Consider the following 18,406-nt stretch of genomic DNA (forward strand, 5'->3'; position numbering starts at 1 on the left):
ACCCCTCTGTCCCTCCTGTTGATCTCTCCATCTCCTCAACTTCCACCAGTAACTGAGTATTTTACTGTCTTCAGAACTTCCTCTTTTCCAGAATATCATCTGTCTGGAGGCGTTGAGGCATGGGGCCTTATCAGATTGGCTTCTTCGAACTCGTGACATGCATTTAAAGTTCCTCCAGGCCCGCCTCGATAGCTCATTTCTTTTTAATGCTGAATACTATTCCCTTGTCCAGACACAGGACAGTTCCATCTCTTCATTCTCTACCAAAGTGCATCTTGGTTGCTCCCAAGTGTTTTGGTGAATATGAATAAAGCCGTCCTACGTGTCCAGGTGCAGGACTTTTGGGGGGCATAGTTTTTCAGTTCTTTTTGGTACATGCCAAGACGTCTGACTGCCGGGTCATAGGGTGAGTGTGTGGTTGGCCTTTGAAGATACTGTCCAACAGCCTTCCAGCGTGGCTGTCCATCTCACATGCCCCCAGAAGGCTGGAGAGCTCCTCACCAGAGTGTCATGTTCTGGATTGTGGCTGTGCTAATCAGTGCCCGGTGGGATCTCTTTGTTATTTTAATTTGCATTTTCCCCATGACAGAGCTCTGTGTATCTCCTTCGATGAGGTGTCTTTTAAGAACTTTGGATTATTTTTCAATTGGTCTGTTTCCTTATTGTCAAGTTTTCAGGGTGTTCTGGGTACAGTGTTTTAGCACAGTCTCTTGACGAGGGCGGGGCCTGCCTTCTCCGTCTCTTGGCTTTGTCTTTTTGCATAAGTCTTTCATTTTAATGAAGTTCAGCTTATCAGTTGTTTCTTTCATGGGTTATTTTTTAAATTTTATTTATTTATTTAAAATTTATTTATTCTAATTAGGTCTATATGACAGCTGAACGCAATTGCAGCACAACTTTTCACTTCTCTGGTGGTACATGATGTAGTGTGTCACACCATCTGTGCAGTCACACATGTACCTAGGGTAATGATGTCCATCTCATTCCACCATCTTTCCTGACCTCGTGTCTCCTCCGCACCCTCCCTCCCCTTTGCCCAATCACAGTTCCTCCATTTTCCCATGGGTTGTGTTTTTGGTGTTGAATCCACACAGCTGTTGCCATGCCTGAGGGTCATCTAGATGTTTTTCTAGGAGTTTTACATCCAGGCCTGTGATCCATTTGGAGTTCAGTTTTGTAACACCCGTGTCCGGATTTATTTATTTATCGTGTGCATGTGCATCCAGCTGTTCCAGCACCACCTGTTGGAAAGACTACGTCTCCTCCGTTGTGTTGCCCGTGTCCCCGGTAGGTGGCCTCTAGTGCTGTTCTGTTTTTGTATTCTTTTGTCAATGTGGAAGTTAGGCTGTGTGCCAACCCTCTTACTTTGTTCTCCTTCAAAATTGTGTGGGCTCTTCTGGATATTTTGCCTCTAAGTGTAAACTTTAGAATCAATTTATTAATATCCACAAAGTAAGTTGCTGGGGTCTTGATTGGAATTCTTGTTTTCTCAAAGAATTTTTTTTTTTTTTTTTTTTTTTTTTTTGTGGTGCTGGGGATTTAACCCAGAGCCTGGCATGTGCTGGATGAGTGCTCTGCTCTGTCACTGAGCTGCACACCCAGCCCTCCCCTTTGATTTTTTTCTTTCTTTTTTAATATTTAGTTTTTAGTTGTAGTTGCACACAATACTTTCATTTTATTTATTTTTATGTGGTGCTGAGGATTGTACCCAGGGCCTGGCATGTGCTAGGCGTGTGCTCTACCGCTGAGCCACAACCCCAACCCTTCCCCTTTGATTTCTTTAATCAGCATTTTGTGTTTTTCTTTGAAAAGGTTTATACATATTTTGTTACATTTACACCAGAGTGTTTCAGTTTTTGGAGGTGCTACTGTAAATGAGTTGTGTTTAATTTTCCCATTGCTCTTATTTATTGCTGGTAGGTAGGAAAGACTGACTTTTGTGTATGGATTTTGTATCCTGCAAACCTTGCTATATCAGTTCCAGCATTCGGTTGATTCTTCTGGATTTTCTGCAATCTTGTTATCTGCAAACAAAGTCAGTTTTATTTCTTCCTAATCAGTACACTTTTATTTCCTTTTCTTGTCTTGTTGCATTAGCTAGGATTTATAGTATGTTGAAAATAAGTGGTGAGAGGGACATTTTTCCCTATTTTTTTTTATCTTAGCAGGAAATATTCTAGTTTTTCATCACTAAGTATAATGTTTACTATAGTTTTTTTTGTAGATGTTCTTTACTGAGTTGAGAATGTTCCCCTCTATTTCTAGTCTGCTGAGACTGGGTTAAATTTCGCTTCATGGCTTCATCTGAAATTTTTTAAATTGGTGAATTTAACTTATTTACATTATTGCTATGAAAGTCTTGTTTTGTCACGTTTTATGTTATTATTAAGTCTTTTTTCATTATGCATCTTATAATTTACTTACACTTAAATGTTTTATGCAGGTTTGTCCATGCTATCTGATATTATTTTACTTATTTGTCCTTTTTAGTTACAGATTACAGCAGAATCCATTTTGATATTCAAGCATGGAATACATCTTATTCTAGTTAGAGTCCCATTCTTAGGGACGTATGTGATGGTGGGATTTACTGTGTGGGGAAATTATGACAGATTCATTGCACTGTCTTTCCTATTCCTCTCTCCCTCAAACTCTTAGTATGGGACCTATTTTTAGTTTGTGTTTGGTTTGTGAGTTTGTGAATACATTTTTTTTCTAGCAAACTTTCTGATGATAACTTTATGAATTACCTTGACTTCTCCAGTTTGTTGGTGGAAGCTGCTGGCGCAATTGATAATGGCTGGCACATGTCTCTTCCTCCTCCCTCTCCTGCCCTGCATGAGGGGGAGCAGCTTGCGGTAGCTTGCGGCATTTCCTTCACACTCTCAGATATGTCTCTACATAGGCTACTTTTGCCATTCACCTTTGAATGATGATGAGGATGATGGTGGTGCTGGGGATGGAACCCAGGGCCTCACACTTGCTAAGCACATGTTCCACCACTGAGCCGCCCCCAAGCCTGGATGCTGCATGTGGGTTCGCAGCCTCTAGGGATGAGGTGTCAGGAGTGTTACTCTGTCTCCCCGTCTTTGGTCCCTGTCCCTCATTGCCCTGATTTTTGCTGGTTGTTTAGTTTCTATATTGATGTGCACTATTACACTTAGACTTGGTTTATTACTTTGATCATTTCCTTGGCTTTCATCTTAGTTTTACAGTTACATGAATTCAATTTCTAGTTCTTTTGCCTTCATCTCCCTGACTGTCTCTTGAAGTCATTGAGCCCAGAGTCTCTGACAATAGTCCTGAGTTAGTCTGTGGCTTTTATCCATGAAAGAGTGCCTGTGGGATACGGAATCTTCGACTTATGCTTTATTTGTTTAGTATTTTAAGTATTTTGAGGACGTGCTCCAATGATTCATGGTGTGCCTTGTTACTGTGAAGAAGTGCAGGTTCTGCTTACTGTAGTTCCGACTGGATTTTGTTTTTCCATTTGTGAAGGTGTCCAAGGAGCTGTTCCTTATTTTTTTTAATTTTTTTTTTTAGAGAGAGAGAGAATTTTAATATTTATTTATTTATTTATTTATTTTTAGTTTTTGGCGGACACACATCTTTGTATGTGGTGCTGAGGATCGAACTCGGGCCGCACGCATGCCACGTGAGCACGCTACTACTTGAGCCACATCCCCAGCCCCTGTTCCTTATTTTTAAAGTCAGACTTTTATGAGTCCGGTTTTACCAGGATAGTTCTGGTTGTGGACTGTTTGGGTCAGTTCTCTTTGTCACTGAGGTAATGTCTTAATACAGAGCCCCAGTGTGCCCTATTGATAGATTTAGGGCTTTTTTTTTTTTTATTATGGAGCTTTTTCTTAAATAATGTCTCTCTATATTTGTTTCATTCCATTGTTTGTTTTTATTTTTTTTAGGGGTTCCAAATATGCATTTTTTGGAATCTCATTGCTCTTCTTCAAAATCTGTCATTTTTCTTCCTGATCCTTTCTAATCCTTTCGTTCTCCGCCCGCCCCCGCCCAATCCACATCACCATCTCTTCTTTGGTTTCCTGCAATATCTCTTCTAACTTGTGCTCGTTTCAAACTTATCTTCTGTAATATTTTTTTTCCCCTCAAAACAGTTTTTTTTTTTCTGATTTCTTCTGGACCCTGTTGTACTTTTTCCCCTTTTCTCACTGTGTCCTCTGGTGTTCCTTATACTTGTGCTTCATTTCTCCTTCCTTCCCTCCTCTTTTCCATCCTTCCCTTGTGACTGCCTCTTCAAGTTTAACAATTTTAATGGCAGATTACTGGTTCATCTTCTTGGCTTGACGTTTTAGGGAGTCTTCTTCTTTAGGCAGACTCGGGATGCCGCTGGTGTCCTTCAGGACGCGAGCCCCTTCCCTCCTTGGTGCCTCTCTTCTCTGCCCCTCCGTGCGGCTTCTGCCCGGGCACAGCTACCTCTGGCCGTCCATCCAGGTAGCTGGAATTCTCTCAATTCTATCCATCTTCCAGTTTCATGGAAAATCAAGTTTGAAAATTCAATGAGACCTTTTCGTCGTCAGTTTGCTTTTGTTTCTTATAGGGAGGAGAAGGAAAAAGCCATTCATTCGTCCATCTTTACAGATGAGCAAAGTAGTTTCACAAAGATCCAGTTTTGTGATCCTGCCATCCACCAAAAGGTAGAGCAGGGCTTCAAAACTGAGTGCAAAGCTCCATCACAGTACCATGGTCTTTTTTCAGTACTGGGCACAGTAGATCCCTTATACAACCAAAGCGACCCTAGTCTTGTTGGGCATTTGGGGACTTCATCATCCACCAAAGCCTTGTCTCTGCTCGATCTCCTTCCTTCTCTCTGCCCCTCTCTCCCTCCTTCTGGGACCAGAAAAGGGATCTGTAGGTGGGACGAGACTCTCTATTCTCATCTCTCGTCCTTCCTACAACTTCTGTGACTGTGATTGGCATTTCGCGTCCTCTGCCATCTTTCCTTTCTGCCCCCCCCCCTTGGGTTTTCGTTTTTAGACTGGCACCTGCTGACGTGTGTCCTCCCTTTGTTTTATTTAAGGGGTCCTTGCGACAGACATCCTAGGGAGGTGAGAGGAGAGTGGGGAAAACCGGATCTCTCCCCCCTCCGCTCTGGTCTCACACTTTGATAGCAGTCGTGCTTCCAGACACAGATCTAAAAACAGCACCTGCCGCTCTGGACTGTGACAGCGGATCCCAGCCCCGAGCTGAGCCGAGCTGTGCCCTTCCTCAGCGCCGCGTTGGTGGATTTGTTTGTGAATGTTTCCAAGAGTGTAAAGGTTACTGTCACGCATATGTTTACTCTGTGGAGATAAGGTTCTGGTGAAAATAGAACTGAACTGGGCCGTGTTCTCCATCTTTGCATTTCTGTGAAGAACACAGTGCAGTTTCCAAGAATTGTTGGTGGATGTTCCTCTGAACGTAAAAAACAAGGCGCAGTCGCTCACACTTGGCGTGGCTGGAGGGAGCACCTGGGAGCCTGGTTTGTGGTCTGTGTTGGTTTCAACTGGGGGACAGGCGGGGAGGAGGGAGATGTCCGTGTTTTAGCGTGATGCTCTCCTGCCAAGAGGACAGCCGTGAGTCGGGGGCGTCTTTTGTTTTAGGTTTGCCCTCTTGGGGTAGAGGAGGGAGGAGGAGGTTACTTCTTTGCTGAAATTCATGAAACAGTTTACATTTCTCTTTTTGCTTCATTTGTGATATCTGTGATGTGCAATTTGAGCAAAGTGGTAGACTCTTTGGGTAGGAAAGGGCAAAGTGTTGGTAATTTTACCTCCCACAATTTAGAGGCTGCCTTTTCTTGTGGCTTGAGAAGGGTATTCACTTATTAAAAAGATTGGCTTTGCAAAAAGTAATGTGTTGTGTGGTGAACACATTATCTCTTAGGTCTTTTTTCCCCTTCTGTATGTGTATTAAGCTTTGTGTTCTTTTCAGAGGTAAAAGTAAAAATTTAGTGTAAATACATGAATGAAACCAAAATAGGAAGAGTCTGACAGGGCAATGGTAATGTCCTCTTTTTTAAAGATTAGATAAAATGATCTTTTTATTGAAATGGTAATAAAAGATCATGAAGAACATTTTGAAAAGAGACAATCAACAGTTTTAAAAAGGACATAAAAATCACTCAGTCTTACTTCCTAGTACTTTTGTTTTTGGTGGGGGGTGTGCCGGGAATTGAACCCAGTGGTGCTTTACCACTGAGCAAGCCCCCATTTCCTACTGAACCTAGAGGTCTTTGCCATTGAGCTACACCCCAATTTTTTTTTTAGCAGGGTCTTGCTAAAGTTGCTGAGGCTGGCCTTGAACTTGTGATCCTCCTGCTTCAGCCTCCTAAGTAGCTGGGATCATGGGCATGTGCCACCGTGCCTGGGAGTAGCTTTTCACTTTTTTGATAATGTCTTTGTATATTCAAAAGTTCTTGATTTTGATGAAGCATAAATTTCCTGTTTTTTTTTTTTTTTGAAGGTCTCTGCTTTTGGTGTCCTATCCAAGAATTCATTGCCCTGTCATTGTTGCATTGTTGAGAAGCTTTTCTTCTTAGAGTTTTTATAGTTTTAGCCCTTATGTTTAGATTTTTAACCATTTTGAGTTATTTTGGTATAAGATGCAAGCGACCAGCTTGATTGTTTTGCATGTGGGTGTCCAGTTTTCTCGACTTACATGTCGAATAGACTGTTTTTCATCCATTGAAGGGTCTTGGTACCCTTGTAAAAAACCATCTGATCATATGTGCAGGGTTTCATTTCCAGGTCCCTGTTCTACTCCATTGTGTGTCTGTCTGTCCTTATTAGTATCGTGCTGCTTTGATTATTGTAGACTTGAAGCAAGTTTTGATATTGGAAAATTGAGTCTTCCAACTTTGTTCTTTCTTTCAAGTTTTTTGTTTTGCTTTGTTTAAGGATCTCTTGATGTTCCATATGATTTAAAAAAAATATTTATTTTTTAGTTACAGGTGAACATAATATCTTTATTTTATTTTTATGTGGTGCTGAGGATCCAACCCAGTGCTTCATGCATGGTAGGCGAGTGCTCTACCTCTGAGCCACAACTCCAGCTCGTTCCATATGAATTTGAGAATGGATTTATCAGTCTTCAAAACACTTATTTGATAGGGAATATATTGACTTTGTAGGTCATGTTGCATTGTATTGACATCTTAGCCATCTTCAGTATTCCAGTCCTTGAGTCAATAGAATGTTTTTCCATTTATTGAAACAGATTATTAATTTTTAAAGCATTGAAGCAATGTTTTTGGTTTCCAGTATATCCGTCTATTTTACATTTTATGTAAAGCATAATATTAAATATATTTGAATCACCATGTGATGTTTCAATATGTGTATACATTGTGTAATGTTCAAATCATTAAACCTTTGTGCAATGTTTAAATCCAACACTTGTTAGTTTTTATGGTGAAAACATTCAAAATCTTTTCTTCTAGACTTTTGAAACATATGGTACATTATCTTATCTGTAGTTACCCTACTTACTGTGTAATGGCTCCGAAGAGCTCTGGCCTAGTACCAATGATTGTCTTTTCACCATCCTTCCCTGTGCATTTGTCTGTCCAGCCTCTGGTAACCACAGCTCATGTGTGAGTGAGATCATGCAGTATGTACTGTCCTGTGTCTGGCTGACTTCAGTACACATAAAGATCCTCAGTTCCATTCATGTTGTTGTGAATAATAAGGTTTCACTTTCATAGCTGATTAAGATTCTACCATGCATGATTCTTCTGCACACTCCTTAATTAAGTTTATCTGTAACTATTTTATTCTTTCTTATGCTATCATAAATGGAATTGTTCTCTGATTTCTTTCTGGGTTGCTCATTGTTAGTTCATACCAGTACATGGGTGTTTATATGTTGATTTTGTTTCCTGCAACTTTGGTGAACTTATTAGTTCTAATAGTTTTGGTGTGCAGGCATCTGTGTGTGTAAAACGTTTATGATTTTCTACATTTAAGATCATGTCAGCTGTGAACAGAAATACTTTTACTTCTTCCTTTCCTATTTGTATACTTTTTGTCTTTCTTGCCTGATTTTGCCCTCTGTAGGATTTCCAGTATTATGTTGAGTAGAAGTGGCAAAAATGGGCTTTCTTGTTCTGCTCTTCATCTTAGAGAAGTAGTTCTCAATCCTTCACCTTTGAGTGTGATGTTACTTGTAGAGTTTTTATAGATCATCTCTAGAACGTTGAGGCAATTTCCTTCTGTTTCTGGTTTGTTGAATGGCTGTTGAATTTTGCCAGGTAATTTTCCTGCTTCAATTGAGACAATTGTGGGTTTTTTCCCCCACATTTGTTCTGTTAATGGGATATATTTATTGATTCTATGCATTGAACCTCCTTTCATTCCAGGAATGAATCCACTTGTTCATGTTGTATAATCCTTTTAACGTGCTGCTGAATTTGATGTACTATTATAGTCAAGTTCTGCTTAATGATGTTTTGGTCAGGGATGGGCTGCAAATACGATGGTGTTGGCATAAGACTCTAATGCTTATGATATTGTACTATCTTAGTTTGTGAAAGGACATTCTATGGTTTGCACAAACATCACCTAACAGTGCATTCCGAGAACACATCCCCATCATAAATGGCACGTGACTGTATTTTGTTGGAGGTTTTGTACCAACTATTCATAAGGACGTTTGTTTGCAATTTGTAGTTTTCTTGTAATGTATTCATTTGACTTTGGCATCAAATAATACTATTTTTTAAATAGTTTGAGAAGAATTGGTATTGATTTTTTTTTTTTAAATAAAGGCTTGGTGAGGATTCACCAATGAAAACACTTGGTCCTTGGTTTTCCTTTTGTGAGAGGTTTTTCTTGCTGATTCGGCCTCCTTCCTACTTATAGGTCTACTCAGATTTTCTGGTTCTTCATGATTCAGCCTTAGTAGGTTGTGTGACTCTAGGAATTCATCCTTTTCATCGAGGTGGAAAATTTGTTGGCATAAAATTGTTCCTGGTACTTTTAATTCATGTCAAATGAGTAGTAATGTCTCCACATTCAATTCTGATGTTCTTAGTCTAGCTAAATGCCTAACAATTTTTTGGATCTTTTAAGAAATTATTTTTTTCTCTCATTTTTCCTAGACTCTGTTTTAGTTTTGTTCTATTCCAATTTTTGTTCTTTTCTTTCTTCTTCTAGTCTTGAGTTTCATTTGTTCTTTCTCTGGCTTCTTGGGAAACACAGTTAGGGTGTTAATTTGAGATCCTTCTCTTTCTTTTTCTTCTTCATCTGTCTCTTTGTCCTCTTCTCCTCCCTCTCCTACTTCTCCCCTTCCCCTCCTTCAGCTTAAGAGATAACGGTCTCACTGTGTTGCCCACACTGGCCTCAAGCTCCACTGGTCCTCCTGCTGCTGCTCTGCACCTAGTGCTGAGCCACCCCGTGCCCCTACCACGTGCCACTGCTCTCCACGCACTGTAAACTACGAAAGCAAGCTCACACCTGCTTGTGTGCCTATGAGAGTCCAAGAGAGAAGTGTCTATATTTTAAATATCACTGCAAGGAGAAAACAGAATCTTTCTATGATTTAGGTTGCAATATTTCTTTTCTGTAGAGTGTTTTGTTGGTTATATCTTTTCTCATTAAAAGTTTTTCATGATTCCATATAATTTTATGGATTCTTCCAATTAATTGGTTTTTTAAAAAAAATTTTTTCTCATTCCTTTCCTCTTCCGTTCTTTCTTTCTCTCCTCATTTTTCCTTCTGTCTCCCTTTCCTCACACATTTTTTTTCCTTTCTCTTCTCTTTCTTCTTCTCATATATGTTAGTCTTAAGTTATTGTCATTGATGTTTAACTTTTCAACCTACGATATTATTTCTCACCCACTTTTTTCATTGTTTAGAAGAATGGTATAAATTATTAGCAATAAATTTTTAAATGTCCATATTATGATTTGTTCTGAAATTACCACTGTCACTGGTGTTACTGTCTCCTCTCAAAGTGGTGCTGATGATTGAACTTAAGTACCTCAGTTAGGCTGACAATAAGACATAACCCCAGATCAGGGCTTATAATAAGAGACAAGTGCTCATTAAAAGACCCTTACAGAATAGAAGAAGAGGAATCCATCATAACAGATGGACAAACAATATAGGATATCAGAAAATGTGTTGAAATAAACCAATAAGACGTCTTCAAAAGTTTTTAATCCCCCAATAACTGAACCCGCAGACTTTGAAATGGATGAAATGCCAGACAAGGAATTACAAAAGTTGGTTATTAAAAATGATCCACAAATTAAAAGGAGAGCTAAGGAATGAACGAAGGAAGGAAATGCAAGATATAAAAGAACATTTCCATAAAGAGATAGAAATGGTGAAAAAGAACCAAACATAAATCTTGGAAGCAAAAGACACAATAAGTCAAATATGAAACTCAGTTGAATGCCCCTCCAATAAATTAGATCAAGTAGAAGACAAAGTTTCAGAGCTTGAAGTGAGGTGGATACCTTTGAACATTCAGACAGTATTAAAGAAAAAATGAGAAACTATGATCAGGATGTAGAAAAACTCTGGGACAACTACGAGAGATCAAACTTACGGTTCATGGGTATTGGGGACAGAGCAGAGATACAGGCTAATGACATTGATAGCCTATTCAGTGAAATAATAGAGGAAAATATCCAAGCCCTGGGAATAAGATGGACATCCAGTTACTGGATACATTTACAATCCCAAGTAGACAAGACCTGAGAGGAACCTCTCTGTGACACCATTATAATTAAAATGCCAAAAACCCCTAATAAAAAATTAAAAGTTGTAATAGAGAAATGCTGGTCACATTCAAAGGAAAACCAGTTAGAATAACAGTAGATTGATTACAAGAAACCCAGAAGGAGGATGATCTGTCAAGCCCTGAAAGAAAATAATGACAACCAAGGTTGTTCTATCTAGAAAAACCATCCTTCACAATCAAAGAAGAGGTTAAAACCTTCCACAATAAGCCAATTTAAAGGAATTCATGACTACTAAGCCAGCGTGGCAGAAAATACTTAAAGGAATCCCACACAGAGAAGAAGAGAAGAGCAACCAAGAGCTTGGGAAGGAATAAATCTTAATTCTTCAATTAAAAGACACAGACTGACAGGTTGGATTTAAAAATAAGACCCAACTATATATTACCTGCAAGAAACACGTCTCACAGGTAAAGACATTTCCAGGTTGCAAATAAATGGGTGGAAAATGATACTTCATGCAAATGGAACCCACAAGCAAGCAGGAGTAGCTGTTCTCATATCTGCCAAACAAATTTTAAGCCAAAATTAGAAGAGACAAACAATTTCAGTACACGTTGGTAAAGGGGACAAACCAAAGAGAATATATAATTATAGTAAATGTTTATGCCTGAAAGATTGGTACAATGAGTTGTATTAAGCAAATACTACTCCACATAAAGATGCAGACAGGCCACAGTACTATAATACTGAGTGATTTCAATGCCTCTCTCACTAATAGATAAGTCATCCAGACATAAAACCAGCAAAGGTACCACAAAGTTAGAACATACTATAAGTTAATTGAACTTAATGAGTATCTACAATTATTTCACCCAACAACAGCTGAATGCACTTTCTTTTCAGCTGCTCATTGAACTTTCTCCAAAATAGATTATATGTTAGGCCACAAAGCAGGTCTTAACAAATGTAGAAAATTTGAAATAATTTCTTGGAATCTTATCATATCATAATGGAATGAAATTAGAAATCGACAGCAAGAAAAACTAGAGAAATGGTGTAAACACATGGAGAATGACCATTACACTTTTGAATCACAAGTGGTTCATCAAAGAAATGAGAGGGAGAAACTTTAAAATGTTTAGGATCAAGTGAGAATGGAAATACAAGATGCCAAAATATCTGGGAGACAGTGAAGGCAGTTTTAAGAGGAAAGATTATAGCTCTGAGCTCCTATATAAAAAGGTTAGTTCTTTCAGCATAAAAGACTCCTTAAGTCTTCGTCTGTACATCCGACACCTGTGCCTCTTCAGCGACAGTGTCCACCACTTTATTTTTTCCCCTTAGGTTCATGTTTTCCTGTGTTTTGTTTTTGTTTTGAGGGTTCTTATTTTTATATGTTTTTTTTTTTTGTTGTTGTTGTTATTGTTGTTATGCCGTGTGCTTTTGTGATGAACATTTTAGGTATTTGGAAAAAAAAATAGCCACCTTCCCCCTGTATTTCTGGAGTGGCTCTGTGCTGGGGAAGACTCCACTGCTTGGCTGGGCTTTGAAATCAGTCCCTGGGGAGGATTAGGTCCTTCTACTCCTGATTTTGGTGATGTGCCTGGCCTGGCCTGTGTACATGTTTTTCAATTCCCCTGTTCACCTGCCGTTTTAAAATCTTCCTGAGTCTCTCTTTGGCACACAGGCCAGATATTCCATTGTGTTCCTCTGCCCACGACCTCCTGCCCCTGGTGTCTGGGGGTCTGTAGTTTTGCTGTGGTTTTCACTGCTGTTTCCTGTGGTTTTTCCTAGCCTGGGATCTGAGCTGGGCTGCTGACTGAGACTCCAGCCGCCCTCAGACATGTTAATGTTGCAAATTAGGTCCGGTCTGCTTCCTGCTGAGGGAGGGAAGCTGGACTGCTGACCAGGAAGGGGCTGGGGCAGAGGTAAATGGAGAGGCCACAGCATCACCTCAGCCTGCACCAGTGCGTGCCATTGCTCCGTGGAATCCCACACGGTCAGGCCGTCCCCCTGCTCAGGTTCAGGTTTGACACCCCAGAGATGGGTCAGAGGTAGGGACTCCAGTGGCCAGGAGTCTTAGCATTAAGTGACCTGGAGAAGCTCAGGGATAGAGAGGACTCCATCCTATAGACAAAGGTCCTCAATGAGTGGAGAAGCTCTCTCAGGAGGAGGAGAGTGGGGCTGTGCACTGTTGGAGATGATCCCCTGGGAGCCTGTGGCTGCAAGGTACCGGGGGTCAAGGTCCCCTGCCATCAGTGGCAGGTAGTTTCTGAAGGTTGAAGTTGTCCAGCGATGAGATGGTCTGCTGTTTGAGTCAGGACTTTCCTTGTTTGTTTAAGGGAAAGCCACGCTGTATTGAGAGCTGCCAGGTCCAGTACTCTGCCGATTCATTTGCTGGGTAACCACTGCAAAAAGGGACCAACATTTTTTTTTTTAATGACAGATAAACATGATTGTGAACTCATTTGGGGAAATTTAACAGGTGATGACTGATATGAAGGCTGGTCCTTGCTCACTTGGCAGTGACAGCTACCTTAGGCCCACCGTGACAGGCCCTCTGCGTTGACCAGAAAGGGTCCCGATTCCTCACCCTGCTTTGCCCTCAGGTGACCCTGGCCTTGGCTTGTGTGTTTCACAGGGTTCCCTCCAATCCACAGGCCTGCGGCCAGGCACGGCTGGACGCTGATTATTGTTATTCCTGGCCATCTTTGGCTTTTGAAATAAGTAAAGTTTTCTCAACTTTTGGTGGAGCAGAGGATGGGAGCTCTAAGTGGGCCCTGGAAGGGAGAGATGATAAGCCTCAAGCTGCACTAGGTCTTGGGGAACAGTCCCTCTCCAGTGATGGACACCTCAGGGCTCAGCCAAGCTCCTGCCACCCAGGACCCAGGCTCTTAGCTTCTTGCCGGTTGTCTCTTGTTATCAGTGGAGGGAAAAAAAAATCACACCTCTAAGGCACTTTGGAGGCGGGTTTATTTTAGGGTCAGACTGAGAATAGGGTCCTGTGGAGGGTCTCTTCTGCCCTTGGGAAGTTGTAACCTAATGGGGGTATAGCAAGGTAACACAAGCGAGGACACGCACGTGCTGCATTGTATCCAGCGAGGACATCAACAGTGTCCACCAGTGATGATCCTGCTTAGATTCTGTTCTCCGTGCTGCCTTGGGCCTTGCCTGGTAGACCTCGTCCTTCCATTGTGGTATCAGTACTCAAGAGCGTCAGTATGACAAAACATCCCTGAGATTTGGGGATTGAGCCATTTCCAGGTTATCCAGAGTCACCATGAATGGTCATGAGAAGGACATTGGTGAGCGTGGGTTTTCCCATTTCTGTCTTCAAATGCACTGGCTGTTGTCGTTTATTTGCTTAAAAATCTCCAATATTTTTCAACAAGGTAAAATATGAGATGCAGGCGTGCTGGACTTTCTTACATAAGGCCTCTGGCCTGGGGGAACTGAGTCAAGGAAGGTGGACGCCCACGGCTCCTTCGCCAGGCCAGCCTGAGTGGTGGGAAGGTCCCTTCCTGGCCCCGGGAGAATTTCTGTATTTTTGTGTCCCACTTTTCCCCCTTTGATCTCCATTGATCTCCCCGGTGTTCCTGTTTTTCCTCAGAGGAGGGGGCGTGGGGAAGGAACATAAAACCCCCACCATGTTTTGCATTGAGAATGGCCTTTGAGGTTTGCCCCAAGTACTTGTGAGTTGAAGCATCAGCTTGCAGCGGAGGGAGAGGAGTTAGCGGCACACATTTAGTGTTCTGAGCACCAAAGCAGCATCCTCTGCAAGAGCCTGTGGCTCGCTGAGAAGACCCCCGATGTGGCCACAGGATCCTCACTCTGTCATTCGCTCCAAATACGCTTCAGAATGCCCGTCCCCATTTTTCTGTCACTTATATGTGTATGATGTACTGACGTTTTGGGTGGTGATGATCTCGAGGAAAGGGGAGACGTCAGGTTTGGAGAGCAGGAGATGCAGCTTTCCTTACAGAGACCCCAGGAACTTGTTGCACCTCCCTCTGGGTGGTGGTTGCATGGCTTGACCCCACCCCCACCCCAGCGAGACGGCCAGTTCCACTGCGGCCCTGAGCCAGGTTTGCGCTGTCCCATCTGCTCAAGGTCAGGACATCACCCTGCTGGGTCTGTCCGAGCAGGTTCCCTGGCAGTTGAGTGAGGTCATCCAAGGAGGTCCAGATGCCTCCCCGTGGCCCTCATCCCTGTCAGGTGTCGTGGCCAAGGTGAGGCTGCCTGGTCCACGCAGGGCTTTGTGGCAGGATGAGGCTGTGGGCGGCGTGGTTCCCCTCCAGGGCCTGTGTTCCTCTCCTTGGTGCTGTCCGCTGGGCTCTGCCTGCAGCCAGTCTGAGCAGGCTCCCTGCAGACCCAGGCTCAGATCTGGACAGAGAGCTGGTGGAGCTAATGACTTGGAGAGGCCACTGGGGACGGGGCTGGGGCTGGGGCTGGGGCTCAGGGGCAGAGCACTTGCCTAGCACGTGTGAGGCACTGGGTTCTCTTCTCAGCACCACATAAAAATAAGAAAAATAAAGGTCCACGGACAACTAAAAAAATATTTAAAAAAAAAAATGAAAGCCCATAGGTGCCGCTGTCTGGCGGTGAAACCTCTGAGTCCCCAGGTTGCAGCTGGGTGACCTTTCCATCGAGGTCTCCCGGCTCCAGATGTGATCCGAATGTTTCTAGCTGGATCTTCACAGAAACAGACACACATTTTTGAAGCCAAGTTGAATCAAACAGGTAGAAAATTAGAAGGGTTACAACAGCCAAAGATGGTTTGCTGGATCCAAGAGTATGGAAAGCAGTTTACCAGGAGTGAGAAGGGAAGGCCAAGGTGACACATCCAGTTGTCCTTGAGCGTGGCTTGTAGGTACCTGGATTATGGGCAGGAAGGTTCCTTTGGACTCCGATTATGCAGATTACACGAGAGGGAGGTGGATCCCAGCTGTGAGCTTGGTGGGCACTTCAGGCCTCCGTGGAAGAGCTTAAGTGGAAAGCTACTTTTTTTTCTTCTTTGCTTAAGGTACGAGAGCCTGACTCGTCTTTTGCTAATCATGTGTCTAACCAGCACTGTGTGATGTAGTTATCAGGTTACTCATCAAAATGCCGACTGGCAGCCAGGGCTGGAGGATAATAGGAATGGGGGCAGGAGGGCGTTTGCTGACAGCTGCACTCTGCTTCCCTTAATGAAAATCTCCAGGACCGCACCCGAGGAAAAGGAGACTGGGAATTAACATGCAGGTTTCTCAAGTGCATGTGTGTATGTTTTAATTATCCCAGCGCCCAAAAGAGCTTTGTCTAAACAGAGCGGAGCCTGTCATGCACAGTGTCAGGCTGAGTCTGGGAGTCAGCTCTGAGGACAGCTTTGCATTCTTAACGACCGCACGTCGTCTTTGAATTAGTGATGGCTTATGACCTTGGCGTTCAGGAACTGTTTTGACAGCTGACGATGATAATGCTAGTTCTCATTTCCATGATAAAATATGTAGTGTCAGGAGCAGTACTGTAATAAAAATAAAATAAATATTGGTTGTGGTCTCAGAGGTGCCTTAAGTCTTTCTACTCAGTCTCATTTTTAAAAATGTGAAACATTTTCATTGCCAAATTAGCAGGCGCTCCTCGGTGGAGTGGTAATACAGCGCAAACCTTGGTATCTTGCAATGCCTTGTCCTCGTCACAAGTCTACAGTCAGTTCCAGATACTGTGCACAGTCTTTGCTGCCATCTCTACGAGACCTGGTCTTGTCATCAGAGATTCTACCTTAGCAGACATGACTGCGATTGTGAACATTAAAGATTGGTCTCAAGTATACTGTGGATACGTAGACGTTCTGTTCCAAAGGAAAAGTGTCATTAGCATAGAATGAGTTTTAATATATATTAAATGAAAACTTTATATAACAGAATCTGTAATATGATTTTTTTTTCCGTTTTTTTACAAAAACATGCCTAATCATCTGATCTGCAAGATACTTGCCACTAATATTGGGTAACTTTGGCAGTGAGGGTTATAATGTTGGTTAGTTCATTTATCTCTATTTCCAATCTCTTTCACAGTGAACATTACTGCCTCTTAAAAATGTTCTCTAGTGACAGATATTATTTGAGTTCTTGAGTAGGGGCACATGTCATGCAAATAGAAAATGACTTTTAAAATCCTCTGTGGAAGCACTTTATTCTGTTTCCTGCACATGCGAAGACGGTGGAGTTGAACTCGGTGATGCTTCGAGTAGTATATGCCTGGGAGTCTTTCAGTCCTTCCTTATGAGAGAAAGAGGGACGGCAGGAAGGGAGGGGCAACCAGCCCAGCAGGCAGAAGTGATAAACTAAGGGTTGACAGTGTTGCTGGGGTCGGGCTGGAGCACCGGTGTGGATCTGAGCCCAAGGCCCATGTGCTCCATGGGCCTCCGCATGGTGCTGTTGGAAGGTGGTGGAACCTTTAAGAGATGGGACCTCATAGGAAGTTTTAGGTCACTGGGTCATGACCTTGAAGGGAATTGTGGGAAGCTGGTCTCCTCCCCTCTCCATCTCTGTTTCCTGGCCGCCATGAGTGGAACAGTTTGCTTGTACCTTGCACTCCCCACCACGTTGTGTGGCCCTCACCACAGGCCCAACGCGTGGAGCTCCTCAGTCATGGACTGACGCCTCTGAAACCACGAGGCACGGTAAACCTGCCTTTTGTCAAAGTTGATTATCTCAGGTATCTTGTCACAGTCATGAGAACTGACTAACACTGGGCGAGCAAAGTGCTATGAGGGCGTGGAGCAAGGAGCCCAGGACAGTGTCCTTGTCCACAAGCAACTTAACAGTTTTTTTTTGCTTTTTATTTTTTATTTTTTTATTGGTTGTTCAAAACGTTACAAAGCTCTTGACAGCTCATATTTCATACATTAGATTCCAGTGGGTTATGAACTTCCATTTTTACCCCAAATACAGATTGCAGAATCACATTGGTTACACATGCACATTTTTACATCATGCCCTATTAGTAACTGTTGTATTCTGCTACCTTTCCTATCCCATACTATACCCCTCCCCTCCCCTCCCATCTTCTCTCTCTACCCCATCTACTGTAATTCATTTCTCTCCTTGTTTATTTTCCCATTCCCCTCACAACCTCTTATATATAATTTTGTATAACAATGAGGGTCTCCTTCCATTTCCATGCAATTTCCCTCTTCTCTCCCTTTCCCTCCCATCTCATGTCTCTGTTTAATGTTAATCTTTTCCTCCTGCTCTTCCTCCCTGCTCTGTTCTTAGTTGCTCTCATTATATCAAAGAAGACATTTGGCATTTGTTTTTTAGGGATTGGCTAGCTTCACTTAGCACAATCTGCTCTAATGCCATCCATTTTCCTGCAAATTCCATGATTTTGTCATTTTTTTAGTGCTGCGTAATACTCCATTAACAGTTTAGCTGGGGAGATAGGAAAGGATCCTGAGGACCACATAGTGGCCTGCTGCTGAATTGTCCAGTCCATGGAGAGCCGTGCAGTTTGTGTGAAGCAACCTTGCCCACCCCGCACTCCTACGAGCATTGGTCAGCATCACGTAGCCTGTGCGTGAGTTCCCTCCATGACATTTGCCTTTTCTGATAGTACCTGTTTGTGTCTCCATGTGGAGAAATGTCCTAAGAGTAAATGGTCTTGATACTGAATGTCATTCCTGTAGAAGCCCGTTAGATAGATGTCATTTCAGTCAGAGGGGTG

The 18,406-nt window shown here is 42.4% G+C and overlaps 1 protein-coding gene across 5 annotated transcripts in view; it reads left to right on the forward strand.

The window, feature by feature from the left end:
• The window catches only part of Ldlrad4 (low density lipoprotein receptor class A domain containing 4), a 353,541-nt gene that overhangs the window by 95,815 nt on the left and 239,320 nt on the right, over positions 1–18,406 (forward strand). The window contains exon 1 of one of the 5 annotated variants that reach the window (XM_078030499.1): positions 5,480–5,501. The exons of the other annotated variants lie outside the window; for them this stretch is intronic. The gene's annotated coding sequence lies outside the window, so the exon portion shown is untranslated. Of the gene's footprint in view, positions 1–5,479; positions 5,502–18,406 lie in introns of those variants that run through there. 5 annotated transcript variants of the gene reach the window in all.

Source organism: Ictidomys tridecemlineatus, chromosome 13, assembly GCF_052094955.1.
Source record: "Ictidomys tridecemlineatus isolate mIctTri1 chromosome 13, mIctTri1.hap1, whole genome shotgun sequence".
Lineage (NCBI taxonomy): Eukaryota > Metazoa > Chordata > Mammalia > Rodentia > Sciuridae > Ictidomys > Ictidomys tridecemlineatus.